This window comes from Pelophylax lessonae (assembly GCF_965119305.1).
Source record: "Pelophylax lessonae genome assembly, chromosome: 11".
Classification (NCBI taxonomy): domain Eukaryota; kingdom Metazoa; phylum Chordata; class Amphibia; order Anura; family Ranidae; genus Pelophylax; species Pelophylax lessonae.
Window position 1 is genome coordinate 136,239,735 of NC_138778.1, and position 21,255 is coordinate 136,260,989.

The following is a 21,255-nucleotide window of genomic DNA, read 5'->3' on the forward strand; positions in this document are numbered from 1 at the left end:
TACTCATACTAAATATACTGGATGATAGTATAAGACATCCTGTGCATTTTTTAGCCAAAACTGTACTAAAAAGGAAATTCTACTAAATAGTGTTTGCATCTATATATTTAGAGTTGTTTGACTGTCAGACCATGTCATTTATACAAAAGTTTCCTAAAGAAAAAAAATTACTGTATTACTGTGGATAGATGAGGAAAGCAAACAAATAGTGCTAGAGCTGTGAGGTTGTCTTATTGGTATTGCTATCTTAAATGTTGATGCAAAAAAATTGGTTTCTAGGAAGGTGGCTTCTACAAACCAGAGGATCCAAAGAATATCCAACTTGTTTCAGGAATCACACTGGAAGAAATACCATTAAAGATCCAGTTCACTTCTAGTCCAATCACATTGTTTTCAATCATGATGGAGGGGGCATTTTTTAGACCACAAACGCATCGGCTACTCTTTAGATTGTCCTCCTGACTTTTATTAAAAAATAATTGGTATCTGGACCTCTCTCAATTTCCATTTGTGTATTACTGTGGACAAAAAGTTTTTCAAAGTTGTAAATGTATTCACCTTTTTGAATTTTAGCTTACCTTATTACTGAGTGGCAAGGATGGGAATGGTTATCATCAGTGGCAATATTGATATTTAACCTACTCATCATAGTGCATAAGAATACAGCAAGGTGACATTGCTGCAGAGAATTCATCACAATGGTTTATGCAAACGAAAGAGACTTTGATTGTCTGGATCACCAATGACTTTTTAGAGAAAGGAGTTAAGGTAAAATAGGAGCTTTTTGCATGCTGTACAATCTTTATCTTGGTGTCAGTTGAGAGACACGGGAAGTCCTTTGTACCTTTGTAAATATGCTATATTATATAAGGCCACCTACAGGAGGCCTGGACATTGGCAACAAAATAAACTGTAGGCTAACTATTACCTGAATGTATCAACTTTGTAGCAAAGCAGTACTGAAAGCATAATCATTTACACAGAGGGTGGGATCTGCATCCCTACAGTCAACAGACTATAAGAAAAACATTTTACAGTGCGTATAAAAATCATGTTTTCTTTATCATTCATTGAGGAACACAGGAAATCTTTCACTTTTGGGACACCCAAAAGCAGTCCAACTGAGAAGTGGGTGTAACATCCTCTAGTGTGGAATTGGTGTAGGTAAATTTATTTTGTGACTCATGATAGTTATGCGAGTCTGTAATTGGGTGAGGTTACTGTAGGTCAGGCTGGAGGGCTCTGCAGGTCAGACCTCTGGTACCTCCTCATGGTTCTAGAAGCTTGAAGAAGCTTCTGAAAGTTAGTGGGTGGAGGTCAGGAGGTGCTAATCTGCAAACTTGAGGGACATCAGGCGAATCCCCTGGCAGGGTGGCTGGATCAGCCCTTAAATATCGAAGAGCCTGGCCAGCAGGGGAGTCCAGTGTAAGATGAAGTGAGAAAGCTGTGTCATGTGGTCTGGGAGGGAACCCCAAGGTGAGGGGGGTTCTGCCTTTAAAATAATAATAAAACCCACGCTATGTAGAGACTTTATATTATAAAATATATTAGAATGTGCAGCTGCTGTCCATATAAGCAAAAACTTAGAAATAATATACTAACAATAAAACAGTGCTTTCACCTATAAAATACATAAATAGTATAATGTGTTCATGTGCAAAAAAAAATATATGTAACCACAATAAAGTGCTAAAGTAATATGATATATAAGTGAAATAGTGCTCTAAATAATCCACAAAATATAATTATATATATATATATATATATATATATACATAAGGTGCAAAGGTGCTCCAAAAATGTCCACAAAGGTGAAAAACGTCACCGGAAGTGACAAAACGCGTCAGTTTGGAACGCACGGTGTAAAGTCAGCATGCAGTTTTGGAGCGCAAGCCGGAATACTCCGCTCACCACTCTGCAGTTAATGCTGAGCACTGTCACTGATACTGTAAACCTTCCTTGTTTTAATCCTTTTACCCATGGATGGGAAATAAACCTTTTTAAACTTATTACACTATTGGAGCAATTTCTTTTTTTATACCCCAACCCCATTCTGGATGCGAGGAAAAGGTGAGGAGGAATCTACTACTACCTCACACAGGTGCGGCACAAAGGAACCTACCCTGGCCCTGTGGGCCTACAAGCGTGATTGGTCTTAGTGCTGTAACGTACATAAGACCCATTATATCTGGTAAGTCACCCATCCTTTTATTAAATCACTGTGGAAAAAAGAACCCATGTCACCTATAGTCACAAAGACGCATCGGATAAAGTTGTAAATACTGAGCACCTGCACTTTGATTAAAGACCGGAAGACTCTTGTTTTGCACAAGGAAATTTTGGACTTACTGCAATTAATAGTCCATATGAATGAAATTATAAGGTAACTGTAGTGGCAATCTTTGGATTTGATATATTTGATATATTTATTTGCACTATTTTATATATTTATATTGGTACATATTGAAATATCCACCAGCTGATGCACTTTAATTCATTTTTCTTGTTGGGATAATATTTATTTACTTATTTATTTATTCAGTTGTCTATGTATAATTTATTTGCACATTAATTAATAGCATAGAGATATCAAAAGAAGCTTGTATATGGTAGGATGAGTCCTTATTCCACCTGTAGAATGTTGTCACTCTATCACTGGGTGGCTTCTTATGCGGGTCTTTGTGGCTCAAGCAAAATAAATAGCCGACATAGTGAAGTCAATTTAAAAAGGATTTAATATTATAAATATTACTTGCAGGAGTTCATACAGAGGCAGCTTGTAGGAAGAAAAGCACAGCTTCCGAGAACGCCATCCAGCATGCCTTCCACGGAGGACAGGAAGTGACGTCAGTGATTCAGTACGACCGAAAATACATCAACGTGTTTCGTCTCAACTACCAGGGAGTCATCAAAGGACATGACACCCTGGCTTTCATAGAAGGACCTGTACAGTAGGAGTCGTCTCTTTTGGGTAACAGGATTTCAAGGGAAAGTGTGAGTACTTCTACATTTCTCAAGACCAGAAAGGAATTTAAGCTGCCAGATGTAATATCAAGCAAGCTTTTCTGGGACTATGTTAGCAAGCTGTGACCTAAACCCTTGTGTTTGGATATTTCAATAAGCAGCTAGGTAGGTTGGTATTTTCAGGAACAGGGACATAGGGCTCTAGCAAGTTGAGATTCTGTAAAATTCTACTTTGGGAAACGGAGCTCCTATAAAGGGGATTTCTTTGCCAAGTTCATAGAGACTGTTGCAGAATACAGTCAAGTGTATGTTCATTTTTTGAATTGCATAGAGAAAGAAGTTGTCCTCATCTTTATTCTTCAAGTCAAACTGGGCATTCCATAAATCCCATACCCTATCCAAGTTGTTTTCGCCAATAAAACAACAAAAACAAGTTCTTGGACTGTTTTTCTTGTCTTTGAATGAGAGTTGAAAATGTGTGTTGCCTGGCTGTGCAGGAACAGGAGAACCGGAAATCCAGCGATTCCTGCGGGGGTATCACTACATGGGTAACACAGCAAATAACTGCAATAAAAATAAATCATTGGGATCTCACTGGTAAGATTAATACTTGTTTTGGAAATTTTATTAGGACTAGTGTGGACATTTTTCAGGATGTTTTATTTGGCTTGTCATCAGTGGCGCCTGGTGCTCAAAATTTTTGGGAGGGCGCAAAAAGAAAAATGTAATAGGTATTGCTTCGCGCCAAAAAACGCAGTAAAAAAATTGCGTGACTTTGAAGCTGTGCCCCCTTCAATGCAATGAACACTGTGCTGTGCCCCCTTCAATGCAATGAACACTATGCTGTGCCCCCTTCAATGCAATGAACACTGTGCTGTGCCCCCTTCAATGCAATAAACACTGTGCTGTGCCCCCTTCAATGCAATAAACACTGTGGTGTGCCCCCACAATGCAGAGTTCAGCGTGCATGCCCCTTTCAATTCAGAGCGCCACAGCATTGTCCCCAATCACTGCAGAGCGCCACAGCATTGTCCCCAATGATTGCAGAGTGCCCACAACATTGTCCCCCAATGATTGCAGAGTGCCACAGCATTGTACCCCAATGATTGCAGAGTGCCACAGCATTGTACCCCAATGATTGCAGAGTGCCACAGCATTGTACCCCAATGATTGCAGAGTGCCACAGCATTGTACCCCAATGATTGCCGAGCGCCACAGCATTGTACCCCAATTAATGCAGAGTGCCCACAGCATTGTACCCCAATGATTGCAGAGCGCCACAGCATTGTATCCCAATAAATGCAGAGCGCCACAGCATTGTACCCCAATAAATGCAGAGTGCCCACAGCATTGTACCCCAATAAATGCAGAGTGCCCACAGCATTGTCCCCCAATAAATGCAGAGTGCCCACAGCATTGTCCCCCAATGATTGCAGAGTGCCACAGCATTGTACTCCAATGATTGCAGAGTGCCACAGCATTGTACCCCAATGATTGCAGAGTGCCACAGCATTGTACCCCAATGATTGCAGAGTGCCACAGCATTGTACCCCAATAAATGCAGAGTGCCCACAGCATTGTACCCCAATGATTGCAGAGTGCCACAGAATTGTACCCCAATGATTACAGAGTGCCACAGAATTGTACCCCAATGATTGCAGAGTGCCACAGAATTGTACCCCAATGATTGCAGAGTGCCACAGAATTGTACCCCAATGATTGCAGAGTGCCACAGCATTGTACCCCAATGATTGCAGAGTGCCCACAGCATTGTACCCCAATGATTGCAGAGCGCCACAGCATTGTACCCCAATAAATGCAGAGTGCCCACAGCATTGTACCCCAATCAATGCAGAGTGCAGCGTGCGTGCTCCCTTCAATTTAATGCACTTACCTTTTGGCGGCGGCGGCGGGTTCTTCCCTCCTCGATCGTCTCTGCGGCGGCGGCGGCGGGAAGGAGAGCGGCTTCTCCCTCGTCCTCCGAGCGGCGGTGATGGTGAGTGACTGACTCACGCACCGGCACCGCCCCCATTGTGACGTCAGGGATCGGATGTCCTGGATGATGATGATGGCTGGACCAATCACAGCCAGGATATCCGAAAGTGGGGGTGTCCAATCGCAAGGACTTGCGATCGGGTTACGCCCCCAGAAGGCTGCCGATCGGCGCCTCTTCTGGGACGTAACCCCCCCCCCCCCCCCCCAGCCACCACTTCCCTTACAAAGGCCGGCGAACCCAATTTTTTTTTTTTTTTAAACTTTATTTGTTTGCTGTCTTTTTTTTTTTCTTTTTTTTTTTCTTTTTTTTTTAGGGGTAGGGGGGCGGCACCCTGGCGCCCGCTATGCACGGGCCGCCACTGCTTGTCATTATGGCTTCTGTTGTCGGTGTGCTTGCAATACACTCATTAGAGCATGTACTGGTGAACCTGGCATTGGGGAAAGACTACTGGCAGTGAAAACCTGCCCTTACATGTGTAGACGCGTTCACTCTACATAGACATCTCCGCCAGGGAACACTCAATGTGCTATGCGTGGGTCTGTTTGCTGGTAGAGATGTATGTGTAGTGTGGTGCGGAGTTTAGGATCACGCAGCAAGGATATGACCACCAGTGGGGGCCCCTGTATAATGTGCAGATTTGTCCACTCCACGGGGATATGTTTGCTCTGTGAAGTCAATATAGTTTTGATATCTATCTGCCTTTATGAAAGGATACACACTCATGTGTTTCTACTGTGCCTGATCACCAGTGTGGAAACAGCATGGCTCTTTCCCTGCAGATAGCCTCACGTCTATGGGAACAGTAGTATAATGCTGTTAGACATTGTTCTCTGAGCCTTGCTGAGTGGGATTCACGCCAGTAGTAGTGGCGGGAATGCATGCACAAGTTTGATCAGAGCAGCATTCACGGTTCTAAACGCTAGTTTCATTGTGTAGTGTTAGGCAAGAATTCTGCTACACTTGGGTTTCATTTCCACACACTAATGGCCGGAAGCCATGCATGCTGTTCTGCTCATTCATTGTACTCCCCCTTTCTATTGTATATTTGAATGTATACAGGTGTGTCATTGGCCAATTCTATGTGAGTAACTTATGCCATGTGACTGTACATTTGGAACTAATTGGCTGAGGTTGTATAGACATCACTACCTGCTGTTATCCCTGTGTTGTCCCATAAATAAACAGAGCTCAATGCTTTAGGCAGGACATTCTATTGAGCATCCAATGTGATAACAGCCTGTGTGTCTGTATTACTGGGTACTGCTGAGCGCGCTCCACTACCTTATACAAAAGAGCTGAAAACTGTGCTTTTTAGCACAACAGGATTATTTGCGCTTGGCGTATATTAATATGCAAAAGTGCACTTATTAGCGCATTAATGACACCAATAGACCAGATTATATCTGCTGGAAGGAAGGGTGAGATGTTCAGATTGAGGGAGCAATCCCCCAGTCTATTACGTCACTACTTTAGACCCGTGACCGTCAGAGAAATTCTTCCTGTACAGTTCTGACTGCTCCTTATTATTTCTTATGTGGTTCTGCCGCTTATAAGGTAATTATCCCTAATGCGAGAGGTTCATGTGCTTTAGTGAAGCTTGTACTGGCATCCTACATTGCTGCCGATCATGAGGATCTGCTGGTGCGAAGGAAGGCAAGGACTTCAGGGAGAGCTAGCAGGGAACTGTTCTCCAACCACGACCAGGCCTGTGCATGGTTCCCAGCTTGGACCGGGTGGGGGAGTAAACTTATGAAGCGATTTCTCGTCCATTGTGAATGTGATGTTCAATGAGACGGTTGAAGCAGTAAGGGAGATGTACTGCAGGAAGATATGGCACTTCATTATCCGTTAGCTTACAAGGGGGGTTTCTGTGAATTCATAGGAGAAGACTGTTGTACCTGGATAGCAGATACCAGTGACAAGGTTCAGGCCCATATGGATAAGGTTACTTCCCTTCAAGGCAGAGCCAGAGCTATAGCTAGTGAAGGTTGGAATCCTTTTAAGGCTTTGGGAAGTTTTGGGGATTTCTTGTTCTCCATTGGATCTTGGTTGAAGGAAATAGGGGTATATATACTTATGTTGTTTTTGTTTCTATTCCTTCTATATGCCGTAGTGAGATTTTCCTGTTGTCTGATTGATCGAGTCACCAAAGCCCAAGCAGACGACCACATCCCTATTGCTGAGACGAGACTCCCTAAAATCCAACCCATGCACCAGATGCTGAAGATTCCAAACCGACCGACAATCAATACGACCCACCACCTCATGTCCTCCCTCTGAGTCACCTCCCAAAGAACGGAATCTACGTGTTAACATTAGTTTTCTTTTGAGTCTACTTGTCAACACTAATTCCGTTATCTTGCTTTTTAAGTTTTTGAAATGGATTGTTTTTATGTATGAGAAGAGCTGTTCTGTTTATTTGGAAGAAGAGGAGCACGATTCATCGAGGGATACATGAGAGCATATGACAAAGAGGAGGGACTGTTGTGGAAATATTATTAGGACTAGTGTGGACATTTTTCAGGATGTGTTTTATTTAGGTTATTATGGCTCCTGTTGTCGAGTTGGCTTGCAATACGCTCCATTAGAGCGTGCACGGGCAAACCGGCATTGAGGAAAGACTACTGGCAGTGAAAACCTTCCCTTACATGTGTAGACAAATTTGCTCTACATAGACATTTCTGCCGGCGAACACTCCATGCGCTAGGTGCAGGTCTGATTGCCAGTAGAGATCTATGTGTATTGCAGTGTGGAGTTCAAGGATCAAGCGGCAAGGTTATGACCACCAGCGGGGGCCCCTGTATAATGTGTAGACTTGTTCGCTCGACGAGATATGTTTGCTCTGTGAAGTCAATATCATTTTGATATCGATCTGCCTTTATGAAGTGATACACGTTCATGTCTTTCTACTGTGCCTGATCACCATTGTGGAAACAGCATGGCTCTTCCCCCTGCAGATGCCTCAGGCCAAAGGGGGTTGGGACTTTTTAGGCAAGAAGTAGGTAGCATAAAAAGTTTAACCATTTATTGGAAAGCAAAATCTTTTTACAGTGCAAATATATAAATTTGTGCAGGGTTTTAGTAGCCCTGTGGTGAAGAGGTGATAAGAAGTAAAAGGTATGTGACAAGGTGATATGGTGACTATAAGAGTTATTCTCTGTATTCCGTGTTGGTACACAGTTCTGAATTGAAACAGAGAAAACGTCTGTAATCCGACGTGTTTCGGCTTTTAAGCCTTTTACAGGGGTATCACCATATATTGTGTTCTTTGGCCTTCTCCATGTCTGAGAGTCTTTTCCTCCTTAAGTCAGTCAATCGCAGCGAGAACTGGAGTTGCTGCCTCTTTATACTATTATTTCCACATGCATAGTGCTCCAAATGAGAGCCGTCATCAAGGGTTAGTGCAGGGTATTAAAGCAACGCTGTATGGGGTCCTGCTGTGTACTTGTTCACAGATGTAGGCTGTTTGCTGGAAAGAACTCACTTTTAGATGTCTTGGGCAGCGCTTCCGCAGGTGCTTCTCCTTCCCTCTCTCGGAGGTTTCCGAGAGACCGAAGGAGAAGTTCCCTCCGAGAACTTAGGATAGATAAAAATTATACAAATAAAGGCAGCCTACCTCCTAACTATAATCCACAGATATATAGTAAGATATGAGATGATGGGGGGGGATGGGAGAGGTAAATGGCGCCGCCTATTATAGATGTAAATAACAGATATAGTGTAGGTAAGGGATAGGGCCCAACAATAGGTATGATCACAGTATTATAAATCTGGCACTATATAAAAAACACACAGTGGTAAAAAAACGTGGTAACCAATAATAGATATCAAAAACATATACACATCAATAATAGATGTCAAAAACATATACACATCATAAACCTATAAATAAATATATATAGTATCCAATTAGACTATATAAAGTGCCAAGTGCTAGTGAAATGGTGGTGAAGAGCACCACAGAGAAGAAGAAAAACAATAGTCTCAAACTTGTTAAGGTGCTTCAGTGACCGTGCAAATAAAGGTATCAAGAAATGGACGAATAAGTCTCCCAAAAGAAGTGTGGTGGGGTAGACTTAAATAAAGTGAAGAAATACAAGTATAAAGTGCTGAATAAAAATCAATCAACAAATAGGCAAATAATTGTTGTAAAAAGTTGGTGCGATTATCCCAAAATCGCATCAACAAATTTGCAGAAAAGTGATAAACCAATACACATTGTGCATAAAGGTGTTGGAGAAACACAACGACTGGTAAAATAAGCCCAAACTGGGCGTGAAATGTAAAGTGAAAAGAAAGAGAGGTAGGTTTGAGGTGCTAAATGAAAAGATATATAAAAACCATTCTAAAAGCAAATAATTGTTGCAAAAAATTAATAATAAATGCGTTGTATAAAAAGATAATAATAAATGTGATTAGCAATCCAAAATCGCATAGATGCAGAAAATACAATAGATTTAAATCGCACAGACAAAAGGTGCTTAGAATAAAGTGTCTAGTTTGCACATAAATTGAAATGCAATTCTTGCATGCAGTAATGTACTAAAGTAGTCCAAATTGCACATAAAAAGTGCTCTAGTGCAGAGGTAAACCAGTGTAGCTCCGTGTTGAATCACAGCCAAAATGTGACTTAAGTGCAGGTAATCGAAACTTTCCAAGTGTGGCCGTTGTGGTGGGTCAACGGTGCTCCCCCCACTCCCAGGTCTGCACTTACCAGAATTAATCACCTCTTCAGGGGTATCAGGCCTGTAATCTGTATTATGTGTGATCTCCAATGGACATCTGATCCTATCCCTCGACTCGTCTGGGTCTGACTGGTGTGGGTCCTATCCCCTTAAACAGAAAGTGTAGCCCACCAGGGTCCTAATTCCTCAGATAGCGTAGCCCCTCAGAGTCCGTGGATGCATCTTACTAAATTCCTTGGAATGTCTACAACGGATGATGTAGAGAAATTTGTATTTGGTAAACATAAGCAGGACAGATAGTTGGAAGAACAATATCCTGGCTAAGGTGAGTGACAGACTTACTTAGGCAAGAAGGAATTACTGGGACTTAACACCACCTTGTCCCTATGAATAACTAGAAACAGTATTTGTAGAAAGAGGCTAAGGGTTCAGACACTTGCCTCACAGAGGAGACACAGAGCACCAGTGTAGTCTTGAAGAATAAGGGTACCCAGTGGCATCAAAATAGGACTCAATGTACCCATACATTTAGAGACTGTTAGAACACTTTGAAATACCAAGGGGCAGAATCTAAGGAGCAGCCTGGTTATCAACAGGGCATCTAACGAGGGGTAATGGGTTTTGCTGCTGATGACCCCCAGGTTGCAGACCTCTGAGTCTCCCAAGCAGACAGCTAATGGGAACTAAGTGCAGGTATGCAGGAAAGAGTCTCTTGCAGCACTGAGGCTCAAGAACCACTGGAGCAGGACTGAGTTCAGTCCCAGGCATGGGTGCTGGAGACAACATAACACAGGAAGGAGAGTTCTAGCTGCACTGGGTTGCTGAGAAGATCTCATGGGAACACTGGAAACTGACTGGAGTGAACTGGGTTACATGGATATACTGGATGCATGTTGGAATACACAGGATGCAGGTGCAGGATACGTTGAAGGGTACTGGAGGTCACAAGAGGAATAAGCAGCACAGAAGAGCACTGGGGATCATTGTGTTGGGAGGCACTGGGGGGTACAGCTGTTAGCAGGTGGCTGCATTGCTTGAGCACTGAGCCACACACCATCTGTCAGGGCACCAATGGCAGGGGAAGGACTCCATGACCCAGCATCTGTCAGGGTACCAACGGAAGAAGAAGGACTCTAGGACCCAGCATCTCCACCAGCACTTCACACAGGCCTTTATAAGGAAGCCTGTCAGTGGTTGAAGTTACTGATTAAACTTCAGCTTGTTACCTGTGTTCCTGTGATTCCTTGCTCCTGTAATCTCTAGTTACCGACCTGGCTTGTTGAATCCTGACCTCTCTCTTGCCTGCTCCAGTCCTCGACTCCGACTTGTCTTAAGCATACCCTCTGCCTGCTTCTTGTGTTTGACCTTGGCTTTCCACCTGACTTTGTCTGCTCTGTTACCCACCTGGCTCCTGATCCTGGCTTGTACCGACTATCTTTCTGACACAGTGATTCTACAGACCTGTCACACCTCACAGGCGCCATCTGCCTGCAGCCCCTGCTCAATACATCAGCAGTATCCCTGAGTCCACCTGCAAGCAACTCTGCAGGTGACCTGTGCTACTTTATGCCCAACTCTACATGTCTCACCTCCAGGGGAGTCTGGAACCGAGTCGCAAGGAAAGCCCTCTTTCCACTGGCCTCCAACACATGGTACGGGATACCAGCCCTTTAAGCAAGTATCCTCTTTGTTATACCTTAAAAGCTGGCAGCTGCAAATGGAGGTAAAGACCCAGCACTGGCGGGTTGAACAGGTGCGCGTGACACCCGAAAAGTAAAGTCACAGCCAAGATGGGGTGAAGAGCAGGACCTGCAAGCAAAAATAGTGTTCTAGAAATGGCTTAAAAGAGCTTAACGTTTGGGTCCTGAATGACAGGGGCATCCTCCACTGATATGGTGGTTGCTTCGCTAATGTCATGGTCTGGAGTCAGCCACGGAGGCCAGTGGCTACAGCAGTGGAGCAACACCCACTGACAAATGGGACATATATACAAGCAGGTCACTCCGGCTGATGATACGGGTTCATTTGAGGTGCGGGGTCTAAGTATTTACCTGTATTACCCAGAGCTCCTGATGCTGGAGATGGGTTTTGCTGCATGTTAGTACCAGGTCGTGGTCCTTAGGATTGCCCCACCAGGAGGTGAGAAAACAGGGGTCCAGTAGCAGATATAGTAGTCAAAGAGCAAGCCAATGTTCGGTAATGAATAGTAGCCAAGATACAGACAGCAGCAGGAGAGACACAAGTGAGATATTGGCTGGAGGGAGCACAATATCTGGCAAACAGGAAGTGCAGAGACATGGCTTAAACCAGGAAGTTCATGGGAGGAGTAAAGAATTCAAGGTTCAAGAAACTAGATTGAAGACAGGATAATTTACGGAATCATACAGTATTCAGGTGGCTCAGCAAGCAGCGTCATTGTCAGACAAAGCAGAGATCCCAGGTTCAAGTCCAGGCCCTAACAGTTAAGGTGGAACACATGAGATTCACAGCGGGCATAACCCACATTTGTATCAACTCCTCCCTACATGGGTACAAGGCTAACTAGTGTTTTTGAAAAGCAAACAGTTTGTCAGAGTGTTTTCAATCTTCTTATAGAAAGAGTTGGAACAGCGGCTGCAATGAAAAAGGCTTTGCAACCTTAGGGTTGCAAAGTCATGACTGGAAACAGCATTGGCAAAAGCAACAGGCTGATCCTCTGGTTTCAGAATGGTCTGCACTGCATCGATAAGAGCGTTAAGATGGGAGTAATAGTAGAAGTCTGCTATTCAGAGACTTGTGGCAAATAGCTTAAAAGCACTAAGGCTATGGGTAAATCAAATAAAGATTCTGTGGTAGAAGTAGCAGTTATGACTGTAGTGAAAATCTCAACCGAAAAGGTAGAGGAGCCAGCTACACCCAGCAGTTAACGTCCATCCTATCAATATGTGAAGGAATGTGATGAACACTTGTGAATTAAGCAAAATGTCTATTTTTCTATGTGTATTCTTCTCTACATGTATATATATTTTTCCTCTGTCGTCCTTACTCAAAATGGCCGTTACTAGATACCTACTCGCCCCCACCCACCGAGATGGAACGTGAAAAGAAAGATGGAGCCTTGGCACAGTGCCTTCAAAAGAAGATAACATTCATGAACTCGAAAGGGACCACCTTATAAACGGACCTGACTAATCAGAAAGCTGCAAATAATCAGTATTATGCTAATATTATGCTTATGACGTACTAACATATGACACCGCCTACTAACTATATAATATACTGTCCATTAGAAATAAAAGTAGTATCATTTACCTGAACAATGTGTCAGTCTATGATATCCACGTGCATGCACTCTAATTACCTATTTAATCAGATCCAGCAGCAAGAAATCTATTTTGAACCTGATTGAGGTTCCTTAACCTTTACAAATGGCGCCCTGAACGTGGGGCCCTCAGGTGTTCGTTTGACGAAAAGCCGCGAAGGAGGTTTGGCGACTGGATGAGACAGACCAAGAGGGACTTGCGCACCCCTGAGAGTACGGTAGGTACTTTTACCTTACCACTGTACGACTTGTTTCTGTCTTATCTTAATCGCAGATCTCAGGTGCTTTTCGAAAGACGTTTCAAAAGGTGGGTAATCCTCACCTGGGGCTGTTTTTATTAACCCGCCGTAAGATTTCTGCTGGCTGTATATTGTTTGTTCAGTGTCTGCCATCCTGAGTGAGTGTGTCTCTGCAGGCTGGAAGGTTGCATTTGTGTGTCACCAAGTGAGCTGTTTTGCCCTTGGATTCAAGTGAGCTGTTTTGCCCTTGAATGAGACGGATATTTGCAACGTACATCCTACGGGACGGGTAACTTAGGGGATTGACTGATTTGAAGGATCCTCTGAGGGGAAAGCCCGGCTGCAGGTGGATGCCCGACACTAGGGGAGGCAGGAGTAATGTCTTCAGTGTCTGTCATTTTGCTTGAAGTGTGTCTCAAATGGCTGATACACTAGTTGTAAGCGTGCCTTGGATTCAAGTGAGCTGTCTGCCCTTGAAAAGATGGACCTTACAACATACGTCCTACGGGACGGGTAGGAGGTTGACTGATTCGAAGGATCTCCTGAGGGTTAAGCTCAGCTGTTGAGGTCACATGACAAGAGAGAGACGACAGGAGTTATGTTTTGTTCTGTGTGTGTATTGAAATAAAGGTACATTGTTACACGGATAAATCCAGTCAGGTTTGAGGTTGCTACGGGCAACAGAGAGAGAGAGAGACAGAGAGAGGAAGGGGTTACGTTTTGAGTTTGTCTTTTTTTCAGTTCAACCCCCCTCCTTCTCTTCTGTGCGTCCCTGACAGTTTTTTTTTTTTTTCTTCTCTCTGAGACTTGCACTGTGTTGTTATCTGGAAAACTCCCCCGCATGCAGCTGGCATACTTTTTTCTCCTCGTGAGAAAGAGGGAGGGGGGTCACTCCTTGAGCGGAGTTTGGAGGACAATAAGTCTCAGCATTCCCAAATATATGCAATTATTATTTTTTTATGGAATTAGAGATAATGAGAACTTTTGCAAATGGGTTCCTGTAACGCTCCTGCGTTTCTTATATGGTGTGGATTTTCAGCTGCAGAAATAGTCCCACGTCAGTAGTCATGTAAGAGATATGCTGAGATACCATTCCCAACCTCAATGACTCATCATGTGTGGAAGGTCTTATTTCAGCCAGTAAATACACACAATTAGCAAGCTGGTTCCTAGAGTGACTTTATGTATGTGGTAACACAATGATGAAGGTTGAGGGATAGGTTGAGTGGAGGTGGTAGGTGATAGACACTTGAAGGTGAGACAGTAGCAGATGGATGCAGGAAGGGTTAGCAATGTTGTATGATAGCAGATGATAGAATAGCAGGTGGACATACAAAAGAGATCAACCCAGTGCAGAAAAGTAGCAGTAGTCTCAAGAGCTAGCAATCTAGTTATGCAGATGTGATAAACAGTCTTTACTATGCAGAGCTAGATAGTGTAAGCTTAGTATAGGTTTATAGAGAATTCCCCTGCGGGTTACTTAGCACTATTAGCGATACAGCCGAAGGGTGGTTCAGGAGAGGCGGATGATCCAGTAGCGGGATACAGGGATCAGCACAGCGAGGTTCCGTCAGCGAAGTAAGCTTGCAAGCATGGAAGCTTCAAGCAAGGTTAGCATCCAGGTAAGGGTGTTTGAACGAACACATGTGAGTGAGAACCGGCGCTTTAAATAGCCATCTAGTCCGGCGCTGGGTGATGACAGCTCCAGTCTTAAAGGTGTATGCGCACCTTTCCAAAAGTAAATGGTGGGGCGCATACACTTGTGGAAAGTGTAATTTAGGGTACCAAGGTACCGGAACATTACAATACCCCCCCCTTAAGGCCTGCTCCTGAAGGCCTCTGGAGCTGGTTTGTCTGGGTATCTCGCATGAAAATTGCGGATTAATCTAGGGGCATGTATGTCAGAGGTGTTTAGCCAGGTGTCGTCTTGGGGCCCATAGTTCTTCCATCTAACCAAGTACTGAAGTCTTCTTCTGTAGATACGAGAATCCAGAATCTCTTTTATCTCGTATTCTTCTCCACCTTCAACTTGTACAGGAGGGGGAGGTGGAATATTAGGCCTTATTTCTTGGTCCGGAACATGGGGTTTCAGTAGCGACACATGGAAAATGGGATGGATTTTTAGGTCCATTGGCAATGTAAGCTGCACTGCAGCTTTTCCAATAAGTTTCTTGATTGGGAAAGGTCCCAAGAACAGAGGTCCCAGCTTTTTGCTAGGGATCTTCAGTCTCAAGTTTTTTGTTGAGAGCCAAACGAGGTCCCCGATAGTATACTGTGGAGAAGGTCTTCTACGAAGATCATAGTACTTCTTCTGTTGACTCTGAGCGTGTGCAATGGTAGTATTTAGTAAACCCAGAGAATCCTTTATTTGGGTAAGATAGTCTGAGGCTACTGGGTTATTTGAAGGAAGGATGCGTGGAGGGAGAATAGAGGGATGGAACCCATAGTTCAAGTAGAACGGACTCTGCTTGGTTGTACTGTGAGTTGCGTTGTTGTAGGCAAATTCTGCCAGGGGGAGAAGATCCAACCAATCATCCTGTTGGTAAGAAGTGTAACAACGTAAATACTGCTCGATGCATTGGTTGACTCTTTCAGTCTGTCCGTTGGTCTGCGGATGGTAAGGAGAAGTGAGCTTCCGCTCAATCCGTAGTATGTGACATAGTTCTTGCCAGAATTTAGAAATAAATTGGGATCCACGGTCAGACAGAAGAGTTTTTGGGATACCATGTAATCTGAAGACATGTTTCATCAGGAGTTCTGCCGTTTGTTTGGACGAAGGTAGTCTGCGAATAGCAATGAAATGTGCCATCTTTGTCAGATGGTCCACTGACACCAAGATGGTATTAAATCCTTTGGAAGGAGGCAATTCTACGATGAAGTCCAATGACAAAACCTCCCATGGAGTTTGGGGTATTGGTAGACTGCATAGTAGACCGGATGGTCTCGTAGTGTCAATTTTGGACCTGGCACAGACATTGCATGAAGAGACGAATTTTTGTATAGATGTTTTCATGTCAGGCCACCAGAATTGTCGAGAAATCAAATTGAAAGTCTTTGTCATACCCATATGTCCTGCCATAGGCACATCATGCGATAATTCCAAGATCTTGGTGCGTAGGGTAGGTGGTATGTAAAGTTTGTCGTTGTAGTAGAGGAAGCCTTCTGCATCAGTATTTAGTTGTGGTGGGGGTGAATCCAAACTTATACCATGCAGAACCTCTTCCTTTAAGGAACGGACAACTCCAATAATGCATTTGTGAGGTATTATAGGAACGGAAGGGATTTCAAAGTAGTTTTCTTCAGTTAGTCGTGATAGTGCATCCGCCTTTTTGTTCTTATCTGCAGGTGTGTAGGTCACTAGGAAGTTAAACCTTAGAAAGAATAGTGACCATCGTACCTGTCGATGCGAGAGAGTTTTGCTAGTCTGAAGATATTGGAGGCTTTTATGGTCCGTGTATATAATTATTGGTAATTGGGTGCCTTCGAGTAAATGTCGCCAATTCTCCAGAGCCAATTTTATAGCAAGCAGTTCCTTTTCACCCACGGGGTAATTTATCTCGGGACTGCTCAGGGATTTAGAAAAAAAAGCGACTGGATGAAGTGGTGAAGTGTGGGTAGGTCGTTGGGAGAGTATTGCTCCTACTGCCATGTTTGACGCATCTACCTCCAGAATGTATTGGAGGGATGGGTCTGGATGGCGTAATATGGGAGCGGAAGTAAACCTTGTCTTTAACAAGTGGAAAGCCTTATTTGCTTCTTCTGACCATTTAAATGGTATTTTTATGCTAGTGAGCTGTGTGAGGGGTCTCACAATAGCAGAAAAGTTTTTTATGAACTTCCTGTAGAAATTTGAAAATCCCAGGAATCGCTGTAGCGCCTTGCGTGTAGTTGGTGTAGGCCAATCCTGAATGCAGGATATTTTACTCATGTCCATCTCGATTCCTGTTTTGGATATGATGTAGCCTAGAAAGAGTACCTCATCTTTATGGAACAAGCATTTCTTCAGCTTCACATAAAGATTATGTGCAAGCAATCTCGATAATACAAGTCTTACATGTCTTATGTGTTCCGACAGGGTCCGTGAATATATAAGTATATCGTCCAGATATACCACAACACAGACATCTAGTAAGTCTTTAAAAATATCGTTTATAAATCGTTGGAAAACTGCAGGGGCATTGCATAGGCCGAATGGCATCACAAGATATTCGAACAATCCGTATCTAGTTCTGAATGCAGTCTTCCACTCGTGTCCATCACGGATTCAAATGAGATTGTATGCTCCTTTCAGGTCCAATTTTGAAAAATAGGTAGCTCCACGCACCTGCTCAATGAGCTCAGGGATAAGCGGTAGAGGATAGCGATCTTTTATTGTGATGGCATTCAATTTCCTGTAGTCGATGATAGGTCTGAGACTTGAATCTTTATTGCGAACAAAAAAGAGTCCTGCTGCTGTAGAAGAAGTGGAAGGTCTAATAAAACCTTTTTCCAAGTTCTCATCCAAATAGGTTTTGAGATGGGCAAGTTCATCCTGTGAAAGAGGATAAACATGACCGAACGGCAATTTGCTATTTGGGAGTAGATCAATGCTACAATCATAGTCTCGATGAGGAGGTAATGCTTGAGCATTTTTCTCAAGAAAAACCTCAGAAAGATCCTGATAACATAGTGGTGCAATCTCATCTGTCACCACAGACAGAATCTTCCCGGAAAACGGGAGGTTACACGTTTCCTCGCAATAACAAGAAGGGAAGGTCAAGGACCGTTTCTTCCAATCTATGGTTGGTTGGTGTGTGTGCAACCAGGGAAGTCCCAACACAATGGGAAAGTGGGGTGATGGTATTAAATCGAAGGTAGAAGTCTCCCTATGAGACTCGTTAATAGTGACTAGAAGTGCTTGTGTCTGATCGGTGATCGGACCAGAGGATAACGGAACACCGGTAATAAGACTTACTGAGACAGGTTTGAGTTTAGAAATAATAGGAATTTTATTTAAAGCAGCAAAACATATATCCATATAATTTCCACAAGATCCTGTGTCAATCATGGCCTTAGTAGTAATCCTGTTCTGGTCCCACTGTAATGTCAAAAAAACAGAAATGTAGGGGTTAGTGAATGAAGTTGTCAATCCTCCTAGGGAGACATGTGAACACTCACCCTTCTTTTTGTTGACTAGGGGACAGATGTTTATCTTGTGATCCGGGGATGCACAGTACAAGCAGAGATTTTCATTTCGTCTTTTGGCTTTTTCCATAGTTGATAGCGGTGGGCGTATGGTTCCTATCTCCATAGGAACGGGGTCAACGGCCAGACTCCGAAAGGAAACGGATAATGGCATTCCCATCTTTTCAGCCTTTCTTTCTCGTAGTCTTCTATCTATGGTAATACAGAGTTGTATTAGTGCATCCAGGGTTTTTGGCAGATCCGCTCGGGCGAGCTCGTCCTTAATGGCTTCTGATAGGCCAAGCCTAAATTGGGTTTTCAGAGATGCATCATTCCATTCTGAATCAAGGGTCCATCTCTTGAACTCTGCGACAAAGTCTTCTACAGGCCTCCTTCCATTTTTCAAGGATCTTAACTGAAGATCAGCAGTACTCTGCCTATTGGGGTCATCATATAGGCTAGTGAGCTCTGCCAGGAACAAGGCATAGGAGTTGAGAAGCTGGTCGTTTTTCTCAAAAAGAGAATCTGCCCAGGCTCGAGGATCCTTTGATAGGTAAGAAATAATAGTACAAACCTTAATGTGATCAGTAAGGTAGGTACGAGGTTTTAGCAAAAAAAGTAACTCACATGCGTTTTTAAATTCGCGAAATTTTTTGCGATCGCCTGTAAATACTAAAGGGGGATTTATCTTGGGTTCAGGGGACTGAGCAGAGGTAAGTTGTGTCAGTCTAATTACCTGCTGCGACAGAGCCTGATTGTCTTCTTTTAATTCAGCAAGTGCGTGTTATTTCTGCTGAATCCATTTTTTGGTTCGTTCAATCTGTAACGCTCCTGCGTTTCTTATATGGTGTGGATTTTCAGCTGCAGAAATAGTCCCACGTCAGTAGTCATGTAAGAGATATGCTGAGATACCATTCCCAACCTCAATGACTCATGTGTGGAAGGTCTTATTTCAGCCAGTAAATACACACAATTAGCAAGCTGGTTCCTAGAGTGACTTTATGTATGTGGTAACACAATGATGAAGGTTGAGGGATAGGTTGAGTGGAGGTGGTAGGTGATAGACACTTGAAGGTGAGACAGTAGCAGATGGATGCAGGAAGGGTTAGCAATGTTGTATGATAGCAGATGATAGAATAGCAGGTGGACATACAAAAGAGATCAACCCAGTGCAGAAAAGTAGCAGTAGTCTCAAGAGCTAGCAATCTAGTTATGCAGATGTGATAAACAGTCTTTACTATGCAGAGCTAGATAGTGTAAGCTTAGTATAAGTTTATAGAGAATTCCCCTGCGGGGTACTTAGCACTATTAGCGATACAGCCGAAGGGTGGTTCAGGAGAGGCGGATGATCCAGTAGCGGGATACAGGGATCAGCGCAGCGAGGTTCCGTCAGCGAAGTAAGCTTGCAAGCATGGAAGCTTCAAGCAAGGTTAGCATCCAGGTAAGGGTGTTTGAACGAACACATGTGAGTGAGAACCGGCGCTTTAAATAGCCATCTAGTCCGGCGCTGGGTGATGACAGCTCCAGTCTTAAAGGTGTATGCGCACCTTTCCAAAAGTAAATGGTGGGGCGCATACACTTGTGGAAAGTGTAATTTAGGGTACCAAGGTACCGGAACATTACAGTCCCTATGTAAAAGGAAGCTCTGGGAAAAAATTTTGAAAATTGGCTACTTACCAAGGGGGGGTTCAACTGTGAATAACTTTGCTCCTGTAATGGGTATAGAATTTATTTTTGGACAGAAAGGGTTACCGCAATTAGTGTGACCATTGAACCCTATTGGCACTGAGCCAAAAGTTTCAAATTAGATTAACTCTATATCTGTTTATAATATTTGAGAGATATTTAGGGGGCATCCTCTATTCCAGGAGGGGAACCTCTGATCAGCTCTGGTCACCCCCTGGTCTGAATTTTGAAAATTAGCACACAGCCAAAACTATTTCATCAAGTTAAGCGTTTAGTTACCAGTACTGACCCCTCCGGCCGTCAGCTGAGACAGCGGCAGGAGAACAGAAAAGAGTAAGAGACCTTGCATTTGAGCTGGGTGGCCCAGAGAGGGGGGAGAGGAATATTGGTCATGTTTGCATATGATATTGTGAAGCGTAGGGAAGGGAGTGAGGCTGTTAAACTTTTATCCAAGATTGCAAAAGTCTGCAAATTAGAAGATCCCGTGGAAAGGCTTCAACCAGAATTCTGGCGTGTACTAATCAGGGATTACAGAGGAATTTTGTGTGATAAGGGCTTGTTGACCGTGGCAACAGCCTGGTATAAAACCGCAAAAGCTTTGCATTCTGAAGGATGGCTTGAAGAGACAATCAAGGTTGGAAACTATGATGTATGTATATCATAAAGTAGATCGTAAAGACAATAAGCCCCCGCCCTATAATGGCGTCTGGAGAAATAAAGGGGAGGGTCCTTACTCTCCGCCTGCCGCCCATTATCTTCACACCGCTCCTACTCAAACGCAACCCACAGGGACAGTTCCTGCAGACAGCCATCTTGGTGCAGCCATGTCTTCACTTCCTGCCCCACCCAGTACAGTTCCTGCAGATGGCCATCTTGGTGCAGTCATGTCTTCACTTCCTGCCCCACCAAGGGAAGGCCTAACAAAGGCCTATATCCAATTCTTCCTGTTTTAAACCAGGATGGTTCCTACCACACTCCCATCCTCCCTGGATTACAGGTCCAATATACTAGTGATGAAGACACATCCGACTGGGACGACCAACCACAGGCAACAAGAGCACCCGCTGATTTAACCCCCAATCCAGCCCCGGATTCACAATTCCGAGGGTTTCGTCTACTCTCACCCCAACACCAGTCCTGGTTACCAGAAGGGGCACCAATGAAGTATGTCGCTTTTACCCCATCACAAGCAGCGACCTTAGTGACAAGTCTGCCTGATCC

At 43.7% G+C, this 21,255-nt stretch overlaps 1 protein-coding gene across 1 annotated transcript in view; it reads right to left on the reverse strand.

Annotated features, from left to right (window-relative positions):
* LOC309567430 (unconventional myosin-XVB-like) overlaps positions 1–21,255 on the reverse strand; it is a gene marked incomplete at both ends in the record, with an annotated part of 200,390 nt that overhangs the window by 82,325 nt on the left and 96,810 nt on the right. The window lies entirely within an intron of this gene.